General features: G+C 40.5%; 1 long non-coding RNA gene across 2 annotated transcripts in view; it reads left to right on the top strand.

The window, feature by feature from the left end:
- The first annotated feature begins 5,211 nt into the window (after positions 1-5,211).
- LOC309622545 overlaps positions 5,212-15,756 on the top strand; it is a 54,416-nt gene continuing 43,871 nt past the window's right edge. For both annotated transcript variants that reach the window (XR_014240958.1, XR_014240959.1), the window contains exon 1: positions 5,212-15,709. This is a non-coding gene — a long non-coding RNA (uncharacterized lncRNA). The remainder of the gene's footprint in view (positions 15,710-15,756) is intronic.

Here is a 15,756-nt window from a genome sequence, read left to right on the forward strand (position 1 = left end):
AAGTTGAAGATCTAGCTCACTTCCCTCCTCATGCCCCTATAATACCTGCACGACCTTCCCATTCTCTCATTCTCCATATATATTTATACCCCACGTTTGTGTTGACATTATTATTACTATGTAAACATTATTCATAGCTGTGCCATGTTGTAAATCAGGATTTCTTTCTTTTTCCTGCACAATTTTTGATAATCATTTTATGTTGCCATTTTCCTAGTTTTCTCTGACTTATCTATCACAATTCAAGCCAAAACTCTGTGTCAATTGTCTAAATTTCTCTCAAGTACATTAAGATGCAGTAAACATTCTATCAATTTCATTCCCCATTCTGAATTTCATTTTATAGAAGAAATCTTTCTTGAAGCCTTCCAACTTTCCCCATTCTGAGTGTGTTGCTTTCTCAACCCTGCATTATGGTTGTTTGGAATCTTCCTTTACCATCATCTTGGGATTCTCTTTGCCTTATACCTCTGCTAATTCTCCTGTATTCTCCTTCTTGATTTTCTCCCCTTTCTGATGGAGTAAATTTTCAGGCCTTCTTCTGAGAAAAGGTACATCAGAAATAATTGAGATCTTATGTGTTGAAAATATCTTTATTCTATCCTGAACCTAAATTGATAGTTTTTCTAAGTATAGAATTCAAGTGCAGAAATCATTTTGATTCATAATTTTGAAGGCATTCCTCCATTACCTTTGAGGTTGAAGTAGTTCTATTTAGAAATTCAATGCTATTTTCATCTCTGATCTTCTGTTTGTGACATGTCCCCCAGTAGAAGCTTATCAGCTCTTGCTGTGGTTCACTGTTTTTCTGAAAGTCTGATGTGGATCTATCTTTATCATTATGCTGGCATTCAGTGATTTCTTTCAGTCTGGAAAATCATGTATCAAGCTTGATAACTGTCTTGTATTATATCTTTAGTTATTCTCTCCTCTCCTGTGGTAGGCAGAATTCTAAGCTGGCCCCCATGATTCCCACTCCATGGTATACATGCCCTTGTAGAATCTCCTCTCCTTGAGTGTAGATGTGACTGTTAACTTGATTCTAACCAACAGAATATGGCACAGAGAATAATATAGCACCCCCATGATTATATAATGTTACATGGCAAAGGTGAAGGGATTTTGCAAATGTAGTATAGATCCCTAATCAGTGGACCTTAAATTAATCAAAAGAGAGGTTATCCTGGGTGGGCCTGACCTGGTAGATAAGCCTTTTAAAACAGGACTTAGAGGTAAAAGCTGCTCTTTCTTGCTGGCCTTGAAAAAGCAAGCTACCATGAGTTCTAGAGCTATAAAGAAATAAATTCGACCAAGAAATACATGAGCTTTAGAAAAGGACACTGAGCCTCAGAAGAGACCCCAGCCCTAGCTGACTCCTTCACTGCAGCCTTGTGAAACCCTGAGCAGAGGACCCCAGCTAAGGGTACTGGACTCCTGGCCCATGGAAACTGTGGGATAGTAAATGTACATTGTCTTAAGGTGCTATGTCAGTGGTAATTTGTCATGCAGCAACAGAAAATGAATACATCTCCTCCCTCACCCATCCCTATTTGTTTTTTCTGTTCTTTATTTTATTTGGAGTTTGGATCTCCTGGGCTAGTCATCTCTCTTTTTTTCATCTGTTTTTCTGTTCTACTCTCTGGGAAATTTCCTCAGAAATTTTAATCTTCCAGTTCTTATAATTTCTATTATCACATAAATATATATATTTTTTAAAATTCCAATACCTTGTTTTGTTCTTTTAATGTTCTAATTTGTTATAGTATCCTATTCTTGTTTCATGGTTGCCATATCTTTTTTACCCTTCTGAGGATATTAATGATGTGACTTATGTTTTATTTTGTTTGGGGGTTTTCTTCTTCACGTAGAGAATGTGTTTCCTCCAAGTTGCTACTATCTGTTGCTTTATTTTGGTATCTTTATCTTTCAAATTAAAGATTTCTCTCCAATGATAAAGACATAGGCATCTGTGTGTATTTGTGTGTGCGTGTGTGTGTGTGTAGGGGTGCTGAGCTGGAAGTAAGGAAGTGGCTAATCTAACAGTTTTACTTTGGGGTGATCTGGCTTGGCTGTTTAGTTGGGGGGCATAGAATGTTGGTATCTTTAAACTTCTTCTTTTGAGCTGGTCAGACTGTGCAGGTAAAGATCTTCAAATCTCCTGGCTGAGGGTAAAAGTCTGCCAGCTACTATTCTGGAAGGTGGGTAGGTAAAGAGTGTTAAGGTTTTCAGCATTTAGCATGCATATTTCTATTTATTTTCCCTGCTTTTGTATCCTAGCCTCCCCTTTAACCCCCACCCAGCCAAGAGACCCTATGTCTTACCTTCCCCAGAGACTAGATCTCCAGCCCTCTGACAGGGTTGTGGCATTGGGTGGGGGAAGAGAGGGGGGTGATGGTTGCCTAGGTGCTGGGAATTGGTGCTGTGGTGGAGGGATTTGGCTGCTTTTTAGACTTTCAGCAGATCCTTCTACTTTACCCATCTCTCCATCCCCCTTCGATCCCATTCCAGAAGCATCTAGTGCTGCTAATCTCTGCTGTAAAACTGAGTGAGTCCATGGGTTTCCTCTTTGTTGGCTTCAGGATCTGTATTCTCAGGTCCGTTAAGTTCTCTTTACCACTCATTCACTTGCTTTCTAGCCTCTAGGTTGTTTGTTTGCTTGTTTGTTTGTTCTGTTTGTTCTGCTCTTCTGTTCTCTCTGTCCTTGTTGGTTTGTGCTTCCTAAAAATGTCTCTTACTGCCATTTCTGGGGTTTGGGAAAAAAGTAAAAGTAGATTTATTTATTCACTTTGCCATATTTACCAGTAAGTCTGTTTACATTTTGCTGGAAAAATTTTCTGGTTTTGTGGGGAAAAGATATTCCATATAATTACGCTACTGAAAAACAAACATACCAAAGATCCACCTGCCTTATCCTTTCTGGGATCTATCTGAGAAAGTACATTTGTTTTTTTCCCCTCAAAGCTTTGACTCATGTCAGTAAGTTGATTAAACAATTTTAGAGAATAATTCTTTCCTCTGGGGAGACAAAGAACATTTATTTGTCAATAAATATATGGACTGTGAAAGAAGTAAATGCCTTTTCATTGATAATTAATTATTCATGCTCTCATAAACTAGCATCTTCCACCTGCAGACAGATTATTTGGAACACTGCTGTTGGAAGCTGAGGTTTCTTTCTGTTAGTGCTGCCTTTATTCCACTGTTGACAGTCTAGCCCATCAAACCAGAAGAGCTGCTGACAAAGTGATGAAGAACCAACATTGTCTTTGTCTTCTGTATTTTGTTTTTAGTATTTGTTCATGTAGCAGCTATCCAAAACAAAAGTTAAGCTGATCTGTAGTTGGAGAAAAATGTTCATAATGTAAGGAATTTTCTCCCTAAAAATGTAGTCATGTATTTGGCAAGTTTAAGGTTGAGAAAATCAGCAAAAAAGATGAAATCAGTTGACATTTAAAAACTTTGTCGGGACTTCCCTGTTGGTGCAGTGGTTAAGAATCTGCCTGCCAATGCAGGGGACACGGATTCGAGCCCTGGTCTGGGAAGATCCCACGCGCTGCGGAGCAACTAAGCCTGTGCACCACAACTACTGAAGCCTGCACACCTAGAGCCTGTGTTCTGCAACAAGAGAAGCCACCGCAGTGAGAAGCCCGTGCACCGCAACGAAGAGTAGCCCCCGTTCACCACAACTTGAGAAAGCCCGCACGCAGAAACGAAGACCCAAAGCAGCCAAAAATAAACAAACAAATAAATAAATAGATAAATAAATAAATAAATAAAGTGGACAATAAGGTTTTTTGTTTTTTTTTTTTAATTTGTCTCTAGGGGCAGCATCTGTTTGAGTCTCCCAACATCGCTAACCTTGGCAAAGACAGCCCTGCAATATTTGTTTTTATTTTAAGAACCCTTATGAAATTCACTTCTCTAAGCAAAGTGTCCCAATAGTGTACTCAAGGGATTTTTCTCTAAGTTATAAATCGCCTATATCTCTGAGTAACATCACCTGCTCAGAGAAGCCTTTCCTGCCCACCCTATCCAAAATAGTCCTTTGCCTGCAACCCGTAACTCTCTCTTTCATTTTATTTATAACATCACTATCTGAAATTATGTTACTCATTATTTGCCTACCTTTAACTGTCTAAATACTACCAACAGAGGTAAATTCCACCAAAGCTGGGGCCTTGTTTGTCTTGCTCTCTCCAGGACCCCAGTTCCTTACAGTGGCCTTTGTACTTCCTTCTTCAGCTCCAGCTTTCCCCCAGCTGTTCATATTATTTGCTCCCTCACATTCTTTCTGCTCCAGTTCAAATATCACCTTTGCAGAGAGACCTCCCTGACTCTATGTCTCAAGTTGGTCTCTTCTGATTACTCTCTATTTCCATCAGGGCCTACAGTTGCAAGCAATCAAAGGTGACACCGGTTGGTTAAGCAAAAAAGGAGTTTAATAAAAGGATATTTTGTGGCTTACTGAATTGTTGAAAGGGCTGGAGAGCTAAGCTTGAGTTAAGTTTCCAGACTAGTGAAGAGGTTTAGAACAAGCCTTCCCCAAATGTGCCACTTTGGAATATGGATTACTTTGAGCCCAAATGACGCAGGAAGAAATTTTTTTTTACCTCCCCGTTAACTGCCTAAAAGAATTTAGGTAGAGGGCCGGGTCCAGGAAGAGAACTATCACCAGAGCTAACTACAAAAAGTTATGAGCAAGGAGTGGTAAGCTGGGAACCCCACAGGGCCTATTTGTCCAAAGTCCTCTGAGTCCCATCCCATTGTCTCTGCATGGCATGGCAAACGTTTTATGTACCAAACATTTGCTCTTCCCATCTTCCTGTGAATTGTCTTCCTTCCCTTTGAAGCCCTAGACGTCCTTCTTGGCTCAGAATGGCATATAAGCCTCAATTGCCTGGCTGTCAGGGAGCCTCTCATTGTCTTTGTAGGACTCCCATACGTATGTAATTAAATTTGTTTTTCTCCTGTCAACCTTATGTCAATTGAATTAATAGACCAGCCAAAAGAATCTAGAAGGGTAAAGGAAAATTCTTCCTTGCCTATACTAGCACCCAAAACTATGTTGCAGAACTGATTTCATAAAGGAATAACTCTAGCTGCTAAGGACAAGTTGGCTCTTTTATGCCATGTACTACCTTGTAGCCTCAGCTACTATTGTGGAATTGGGGGGGGGGGGCGAGGGGGAGGGGAAGGGGAAAGATGGAGAGGTGAGATGAAAAATTTCCCAAACTGTCCTTTTTTGCATCACAGCACCTGATTCAAAGTCCAGCATGGGTGTATCTAATTAATGGAACCCAAGTTGTATGCCTGTGCTCTAGTTTAGATTCAAAGGAGACAGATCAAAGAACTCTTATGTGGGAAGCTAGTCTTTACACCAACACTTACACAGTGGCGCATTCTCAAAGCATTGAAGCATTGAAAAGCTTTTAGTCGTGTCCATTAGAGTCTCTATCATATTACTTCATTTCCATCACAGCCTTATTAGAATATCTAAACGACCTTTTGCATATTTTTATTGTATTATATTGTATTTACTTTGTTGTATTACTAAAATACAAGCACAAAGAGGATAGGGATTGTATTAGTTTCTTATTGCTGCTATGACAAATTTCCATAGATTTACTGGCTTAAAACAACACAAAACATATTATCTTCCCATTCTGGAGATCAGAAATCTGACAGATCTCATTGGGCTAAAATCAAGGTGTCAGCAGGGCTGTATTCCTCTCTGGAGGCTCTGGGGGATAGCCCATTTTTTTGCCTTTTCCAGCTTCTAGAAGCATTTTTTTGCCTTTTCTAGATTCTAGAAGCCATCTGCATTCACTGGCTTAAGGCCTCTTCCTTCATCTTCAAAGCCAGCAATAGCAGTTGAGTCCCTCGTACATTTTTTTTTAATTAATTAATTTATTTATTTTTGGCTGCGTTAGGTCTCCGTTGCTGCACACGGGCTTTCCCTAGTTGCGGCGAGTGGGGGCCACTCTTCGTTGCGGTGCGTGGGACTCATCATTGTGGTGGTTTCTCCTGTTGCAGAGCACGGGCTCTAGGCACACGGGCTTTAGTAGTTGTGGCACGCGGGCTCAGTAGTTGTGGCACACAAGTTTAGTTGCTCCGCGGCACGTGGGATCCTCCCGGACCAGGGATCGAACCCACGTCCCCACAACTGGCAGGCGGATTCTCAACCACTGCACCACCAGGGAAGCCCCCCTCGTACATTTTGAATCTTCCTTCTTCTGTCTCATCTAACTCGCAGCCTGGAAAGGTTCTCAGGTTTTTTAAGGACTTGTGAGTAAATTAGGCCCACCTGGATAATCTGGATGAGTCTCCCATCTGTAGGTCCGTACCTTTAATCAATCTGCAAAGTCCCTTTTGCCATGTAAGGTAACATAGTCACAGGTTCTGGGAAAGTATGGCGGGGACATCTTTGGGGGCCAGTGTTCTGCCTACTACCATGACTTTGTCTTCACTGTTATATCCCCTGAGTCTTAGACAATGTCTGCCATATACTTAATAAATATCGATGGGATGAGGAACCTAGACAATGGCAGAGGTGGCTCAGATTCTCTGTGTTCCCTACTCTCTCACACCCAGCCCGCTTTGTCTGGTAGAAGAGGAAGAAATTTTGGATGGCACAACTCTGTCAATAGCTCATAAGGGAACTGGCTGGCAAGGATACTTCACTTAGACTCATTTCCTCACCTGCCCAGGGTGTCATGCTGTTTTTTTGACCTGGAAGGCTGGGCCCCATATTTTCCACCTATCCTAACCATCTGAGCCCATATTGCTGGCAGTCAGTCGTAGATCATGGAAAATCCTTTTGGGAATCCTGAGACAGGTAATCACCCTTACAAGAAAATTCAAAGTGCACCTAATTAAACTAAATCATGGCATTGTGACTGCTCAGACAACCGAAACCTCGCATTTAGTGTCCTCCTCGGCGAACCCCTCTAGACATACCCATGCGCGTGTAGGCGTGTGCAGGCAGACTGAAACCCACACAGTCATCAAAACATTTCTTCCCAAAGAGTCAGTTTTACTAATAACTAGTACGTAATTTAAAGCACTGTTGTCTTGAAAAATAAACATGGACGTATTATAGGGTAGCATTCAACAATTTCTTAAATTATCTAGGAAAACGACCACAATATTTTAAAGACATTTCAAACTTGCTGCTTTGGGTTATCCGCAACAGTCCTCCCATTCCATGCCATCACTAGTTTAATTCTGTTGATGTAGTTTTGCCACCTGAAACTTCTACCTCTACTACCACTTAAGGGATACTTTGGTGGAAAATGTCAAGAAAATGCCCGAAACCTACCTCAAATATCAATTATTGGGCTTTTGATATAGTCTGTATAAGAGCATGCAAGAGTCTTTTTTGTTTTGTTTTGTTTTAATCTTTCTGAGCGTAGAACTACCACCCATAAAAGATGACCAAAAGGTGATATTTTGCATATATCACTCAATGTTGATAAAATCCAGAGTTCTCGAATCAAGTTTATAAATTCACAGATTCCTGGGTCAAGAAATTGCTACCAAAATCCTTAGGAGACAAAGTCTTCCTTGGTCACCTTCCTACCTAATTTCCTCTAGCTATCCAGAACCTAAGGTATCCACAAACTTTCTACTGTGGCATCACATTCTGGTATGCCCTCCCAAATTTCTCCAGTGTCTAAAATTATCTACCACTTTTTATTGTTCTTCCTCTGTTTACTGCCCTGAATCCTCCCCATAAACAATAAAACTGACATACTGCTAATTAACATCCTCCTAGAACAAAGAATCAAGAAAACTATTCATCTAAAGTAATTCATACTGAAGTATGAGTGGCTGATAAGTAAATTGCTTATATTTTGAAAGTAGAATCCAAATTAGTTTATTCAATAGGGCGGGGATTATGTCTGTTTTGTTCCTTCACAGGACTCTACCACACTGCCTAAAAGGAAATGAGTACTCAGTATTTGTTGACTGGGAAAATATTAGGAGATGGCAGCTTTGAGTAAGGAAATCATTTTAGTGCCCATGTTTTTCTTCGACTGTCTATTTCCTTACTTATTTTGACAGGCAGAAAAATAAGGCCAACGTTTTTTGGTTTTGTCTTTTCTTCACTACTTATAGCGAAAGATTTGCTTGCACCTCATCTCTGTTATTGCATAATAACAAACAGATGGTAGGGTTGTTTGTTTTGGGATTTGGGGTTTTTTGACTTCGAATTTCTCTCCCTCCAAAAGATGTTTTAAATTTTTCCTTCTAGAACTGTTTGGGATGTACCCTACTAGAAGAATAAGCCCATGAGCAGGGAATTCCAAAGCAATCCTCTGTAGCCCTTAGCACTGACTGAATTGAATTTGGGAAGCAAGGTATAGGATGCAGAGCCTAGAATAAAAATCCAAGTTTCTATTTCAGACTCAGCCAGTTGTGTGATCCCATGCAAGTCATTTAATTGCTTTGATGAGTTATTTTCTCCCACTATTTCCACATCTTACCCCAAGCCTGCTAACCTGTGAGGCTTAAGATCTTCAGTGAAAGTTGTACTAAATTGTTTTCAAACAAAATCAAAATGTCAACAATGATACAAATTATACAGGTTATAACTGTGTTACATTTCCAGAAGGAGATTTAAGATGCAATATATAAAATATCAGTTACGTGGCTGCAATGAACAATGCTAGAATATAATCCTGTTATACTTTTAAGTGAGTTCATCCATGTTCCAGGTAAAAGCTAAACACAGAAAATAGCATGGCCTCATGCTTAAGGGGAAATGCATAATTATGCCCACTGGGGAAATGGAACAAGGGAGATGTAGTTCTAACAGTGATCCTGTTTACCAGGTCTCTCTTGCCCACCTTCCCCTTCCTTTTGTCATCCTCTTCTTCTGGGGGTACACCTTCACTGGCAAGGAGTATAAAAAGCTATTACAAAAAGAAACTGGTAAAGTGATAAAGTATTGAGCCAGTGGTCAAGGAAATGAATTATATAACTATAGAATGGTGTGTGGGAAAATATATACAGGCAGGAGATGAATAAAAACAGGCACTGTGCATGTTATTAACTTGGAGAAGAATAAAAGAAAAGAATCTTATCATCTCACTTTTTCTCTGCCTTATTTTTCCGGATACATTGGACCACTCCGAATTCCTCTGTGATGCTCCTGTCCTTATTTCACATCTTTTTGGTTCATCTTTCTTCCCTTCCTTCCACAGTTTTCAAGCCCCCATCTCAAACTAAGAAAAAAAAAAAAGGAGGAGGAAGAAGAATCACAGTGCTGGGGCTTGCACATAACTCTGTGTGACTCGAAGGAGTCGGTCTCTCTGCACTTGTTTCTTCATCTGGAAAATGGGCATAATAATACTCGTCCCGGCCACGAAACAAGAACCTGTGACTAGCAAGTTGGAGGACATGGTGCAAAAGTTAACCTCTTAAGTGTCATTATCACTGGTTCTCCTCTCAAATCTCTCTTGAACTCACTAGGAGCCTTGCTGGTTGTGCGCTTCCAGGGTCCCCTGCCTTTTCATTCACAGCCACTACTCTTTTACTTGCTCACCCCTGTAAAATGATCTTTTTTTTTTTTCTCTTTTGCCTATGGCATCATCTGGCTTTAGTCCTTCGGCTTCTCTCATATTCTTAGCTCAAATAAACTAATAGTTCATCAACATCTATAATCTATTTATCTATGATTTTTACAAACCACATAAAATCCCATTCCCATGTGAGACTGAAATGCTAATTCTAATTCTTCCTTAAGTTGGAAGCATGTGACATTTTCTTGAAAAACCTATTAATCATATCTACAAAGAAGAAAGCTTAAGTTTAATATTCTTTTATATTCACTGTAGTTATTGATTTCTTTTTTTTTTTTTTTTTTTGCTGTCTCTGACCTCTTTTGAAACTGTCCTTTAAAAACTCCCTTTAGTGTTTGTAGGAATAGAGTAAGTAGGACAAATCCCCCAAACACCTAATAATTTCTGGGGGAAATAAATTTTCTTAACACTGTCTATACCAATTCAATACCACGAAAACCTTGTTTTCTTTCATATCTACATCCTGACCAAAAAGTAAATAAATAAAAAGTTCGATTCCTACATTACTTCAATACCTTTTTCTTGTGGGACATGGAATTCTGTAATACCTCCTACAACATGGTCCATGCTTTTCCTTGTTTAATTCTTTACAATTATTGTTTTAAAGAGTGCAAATTAAACTAAGTAAATGGTGACATTGGGCTGGAGTCCTCTGATGCAAAATTACAGATCTCAGAGGGTCTTTTAAATATGCCTTACCTAGTTGCTATTTATCATCAAACATACCCAAATGTTTGTAGTGTGTGAATATTTTAAAGCCAACCTACCATAGTGTCTGAGTACAGAGTTCAGTCAATAGTTTGCAAACATCTCTTTGCTTCTTTATATGCATTTAGCTACTGATATATCTTTTTCAGTGAATGAAGCAGACCTAGCACATACAATAAAGGAAAGCAAAAATTACTGGGTTTGGACTTGACTTCACAGCCAGAAAGATTCTCTTGAGTCTGCCAGCAGGGGATCTTGCGTATTAATACCCTACCTGGAAGAGCCGACATGTTGAAAATGAGATTAACACCTTCCTGTTTTACATTAACTAAGGCTAAAGTGTCATTTGCCTTATCAGGAGAAAAAAATTCAGTACTAAAATGATAGGGTTGCCAGCAAGGTACGGCTTTAAGAAAATGTTAAAATTTTAAGTAGTATTGTGTATGTGTGTGTGTGTGTGTGTGTTTGTGTGTGTGGTGCTGTTGGTGAGTCTCTGAAGATAAATATGTTGTGCAAATAAAAGCCAAAATAATCAGGATGACTCGAAAGCTAAATACAAACACGTGTAGCACAGTAACTCCTTTTTCAGGCCAATGCTAATTGACATTTGGCTCACAGTAAACAATTTGTCAGAGCACTAAAAAAATAATAAATTAATGAATACACCATGTCAAAGAGTACTGATGTCCTGGTATTTGTTGCCAATTCCAGACCAGCCTAGAAACAGAAGAGCTAATATAAATGATTTATTCATTCAGATATAAGATGGCACTTTTTAATTCCCTCACTTCACAATCCATCTAGTTATGTATTTACTAAAGATGAGCATTTAGATGAAAAAATATTAAAAATTCTAATGTAGGAAAGTCTCAAAATCACTGTCAAGCATAAGTGGAAATGGGGTGGGAGAAGTGGGCCAGAAGTGGCCTGATGTTCACCTGATCCAGAGGGACCCCAACTGGAATTGGTGGGCTTTTCTCAGGCTCAAAGCCCAGGCAGTCATCCACACTTCACACTCAGGTAACAGAGCCCTTCTGCTGTGCCAGGCACCCTCCTAGGAATGGCAGAGGGTCCAGAAAGGAGGACATAAGTTCTTTGTCCTCCGCCTCATAATCTAGTTGTGTAAACATATATCAACAATAGCTGGATTTCAAAGCAGACTCCAATCAGAGCGGAGGCATCAATACTCCCAATGGGAGCCAGGAGGGAGGGAGAAGAATTCTCCTGGAAGGATTTGGGACAACTGCTCAGGGGAGATTTGACTGTGAGCTGGATCCTGCAGAATGGGTAGGATTTTAACAGGTGGGAAGGGAAAATGGTGGAGAGGGCTTTCTAGGTAGAATGGACCAATTCATTATATTTTGACACCATGATCACATAGAGCATTATAGTTAAGTAGACACCTAAAATACATCAATGGAAAACACATTATTACAGAAAACACTGTCAACAACCCACTGAAAAATAAACTACACATATACACTGAATATACAAATGGTAAGAAAAAAAAGGGGGGGGAAATGAGACTTTATTCTGCTTGCTAAATGTCTACTATTCAGATCTCAAGAATAAAACATACCAGTAGCTATTGTTTCTATTCATTTCAGAGCTTCTAATTGCTGCCATCTTACGGGGTCTCACTGAGAAGGAAGGAGGAGGGGGGAATGAAAATACAAGAGAGTTTCAGGAATGTGAAGTTGGAACCCCACTCTAACTACTTTCATTCATTGTTCCAAAGGTGACACTGGTCCTTGCGTTCAAAGGGAGCCGGAGGAGGACAAGCAGTTTTAAGGTAGCACAAAGGAAGGCAACTTAATGCCTCCCTAAGGAGAAGCCGCAGAGGGCTGTGCTGGTGGAGAGAAGGATAATAGCAATAATAACAATAAAAGGAGAAAGAATGGGGGTGGAGTGGGGTGCAAAGGAGTCCTGATAACTTGGGATGAGGAGGGAGGAAGAGGTGGAGGTAACCTTTGCAGGTGTTCGAGGAGGATTTGTAAATGATGCAAACACAGAGACGACAGAAGCTATGAGGCAGGAAGCAGGAACATATTCAGGGAGCTCACAGGAATAATGGAGAGCACACGTTGCATCATCAGGATCACTGAGACCCGAATCCTCTGGGGAAGTCATGTCTTTTTTGTACAAAATGTTTTGAAGCTGAGCTTGGGGGTGGAGTGAAAGAGGAGGGGAAAATCACCGGGAAAAATTAAGCAGTCTGAAAGGAGTGTAAGATTATGAAGATAAATGTTTACCTCTCCGCTGCATTGTATCTCTTGAAATGAAACTGTTTTTGAATAGTGCTGCATCCGTACTGCAAGAATGTGGGCATTGTGAACAAATTGACTGTCTCAGATGATTTGACACATTTTGATTTCTGCTTAGGAAAATATCTGTTAATCCTATTAGAAAGAGAAGGAGAGGGTCCTGAGCAGGAATGTAAGAGATCAACTCACTTCACCATCTTGATCACACTCTCCCAATGCCAAGGTCTTAAAGTCTCAGCTATTTCCACAAGAGCTGGTGCCTCATCCCTGCCCTGCTTGGCATCACATCAAAACCCCTTCTTCTCCACCTCCCCCATCCCCACCAAGGCACTGGCTAAAATCAAGACAAGACTGGATGGCTGCCCTCTCCCTGGCAAACTAAAGCAGAAAAGAGATCTTATTTTATGCTTTATCTTCATGTAATTTTCCTTCTTTCCTTCCTATTCTCCTTTTCTTCCTTCTCCCTCCCTCACGCCCTTTCTTCTTTATGTGGTTTGCTGTTTGCTAATATCCAACTCCAGACCATTCTTTGTGTTTGGCAAAGGAAGCAGTTTTATTGTTTGGTAACTCCAGGGGGGATATGGTGTCTATGATGTTGTCTAGGCCAAGCCTCCCCCAGGAAGGTTAACTACCTCTGGCCTGCTCTCCAAGGGGGAACATGGCGATGCACACTTCAGCACCAGCCATCCTCTAGCGAGAAAGCAGATCCGCCCCGGCCCAGAAGTACCTTTGCTTCCCACAGTGGTGTATCTCCATGTCACCGTGCCACTTACTGGGACCAGTTACCTGGAATCCAAATCTACAGGCTGCAAATTAGGAGTAAGGGAAAGAGAAGACATTTTCTTCCCGACTACTTTCTGAAAAAGGTTCTTCTTGGAGCAACACCCAAGTCTGAGCAAAGGGTCTGTTCATCTGTCTCAAGAGCCAACACTGGAGCCCAGCATGTAGCTAAAAATATGCACTCACAGTGCTAGAAAATTGTGTTCATTAAACTCTACCTACAGGTCCTCACCCAGAATCTGCTCTATGCCAAAGCAGCATGTTGCCCTTAATCCTCCTTTATAGATTAGGCAGTAAAATAAAGAGGGTGGGGCTGAAATGCAGGGGAAGTCTGCACACGTGTTTGGAAAAGAAGAAAAGGAAAAGCACAGGGATTTCTTTTTCTCTCCTTCATGTTCCAAGTTGCCAGGGTTGTCCAGACACCACTGAGAGGTGCAGGGCTTTTTCACGTTCACAGTATTTTCACTTGCACAGGGTAAGTGCTACATGTAAAGTGGGAATTTAGAGCCAGATCAAATAAGTGCCTTTCAAACTGTGGCACATTGCTATTTCTGGATCCCCTCCTCCCCCCTTCTTTGTACATTAAGGAGGAAGTAGGAATAATCACAGCTGACATTACTGAGCACTTACTATGTGCCAAGCACTGTGGCACGTGTGCTACATACATCATCTCAGTTCCTTCTTCTAAGATCCCTACAAGGTGCTTGTGTCACCGCCATTCTGCAGAGGATGACGTGAAGGTTGTAGAAAGGTGAAATAACTTGAGCAAGTAAGTGACAAAGCTGGGATTTGAACCCTAAGCTTCCAACATCTTGCTCTTAACGTCTATGCCATAATGCCATCTCTAAGCAGTTCCTGTAAAAATACGCTCTGTGGTTTTTCGTTTAAGATTTTGGTGACTTCGCCTTAATAATGATTCTGCTACTATGTTAATTTTTACAATTTTCTGCAGTCAAATAGTAGGGTTCCTCAAAGGCAGGGACTGTGTCTCCCTCACCTTTGCATCCCCTGCAGCCCTTAAAACAAAGTATCTTGAACAGGAGTTAAAGAATTATTCGTCGAAATGCACTTTACGTTATCTCTGTACCTAAATAAAGCCCATCTAAACAAGTCCATTTCGCAGACACTGGGGTTTTCCTCTTCTTTGTAGCCACCCTCGTCTTCCTGTTTTGTTTTCAAAAGGTTGATTTTGAGCTGGAGGGACACTGCAGTTGTCTTGTCACTTAGCGTGATTTGAAAGTGAGAGTCTGTGTAGTGCTTTAGCCTGCCCTCAGCAATCAGGCTTCACACTCGCAAGGCTCTGATTGTAGGAGTTGCCTTATTTGCATTGATGAGGATGAGCCAGCTGCTAGAGCATACAGAACTGCACCTGACACAATCACCGAGTTCAGGATTAGCGCGGGGAATCAGGAATCCACTGCGCTTCATGGCAATCTCAGCCCTACATTAGAGTCACTCATGCAAGATGACCCAAATTTGCAATGAGCGCAATTAGCAATCCAAAGATGCATGTTAACTTGGGGGCTGGAGATTTTCCTACGTTTCCCTAAATTAAAAATAATAAATATACTCTTTCCTAGACGAGTCTGGGCATGAAAATCATGCAGGGGATTCTGAGTTTGTAAAAAAATGGGTAAACCCCAGAAAATGTGGATTTCTTAGGCCCCCCCCCCCCGCCCCCTCCCCCCATACACACACCCGAGGTATTAAGTTTGGCATCGAATACAATACGGTAAGGGCTTTGTGGTGTCATACTCCTTTTTGAATTAGTAGAAAACAGCTATTTATAAGGATAAAAATAATAAAAATAGCAATAACTATAATACGTAGAAATGGAAAATTTAAGCTTCTAAAAGGGATTTGATATTTTATATTCTGTATTAATATTTCTGGGGCTACGTTTGGGTCACACATCACCACAGATACACCCAGTGATTTCAGGATTTCCTAAAAGTGCAAGAGATTATGTTGAATTTTTATGAAACAGAGTTTGTAAATCAAATGGAACATACTCAAGCCTTGGGCTGTGTTTCCATGGGTCTGCAGTCTATAGGTATTGAAATGCTCACCTATACTTTAGGGAAAAAAAAACCACAACATTTTGCAAAAATTGAATGAATGATCATTCGAAGCAAAAGCATGCAGTTCAAAAGCTAAACCTCCCATTGGAGAACAGAAAATTTAATGAGCTTTTAATGGAATGCAATGCTCAGAGTAGTAAATTATTTGTTAGTTGACGATGCAATCAGCATGCTGATTAAGGTTGCTTGGTTTTTTACTAAACATTAACTGAATGAAAACGGGTAGTCCTTGTTCTGCTTGGGGGGCTTTAAGGAAGCAAATGGACTTTCAGAACAGAGATTGTCAATAAAGGTGAGTGCACTCCAGGTGTCATTTGAATATGATGATAAAATACTTCT

The sequence above is a fragment of the Balaenoptera borealis genome, assembly GCF_965194805.1.
Source record: "Balaenoptera borealis genome assembly, chromosome: 2".
Lineage (NCBI taxonomy): Eukaryota > Metazoa > Chordata > Mammalia > Artiodactyla > Balaenopteridae > Balaenoptera > Balaenoptera borealis.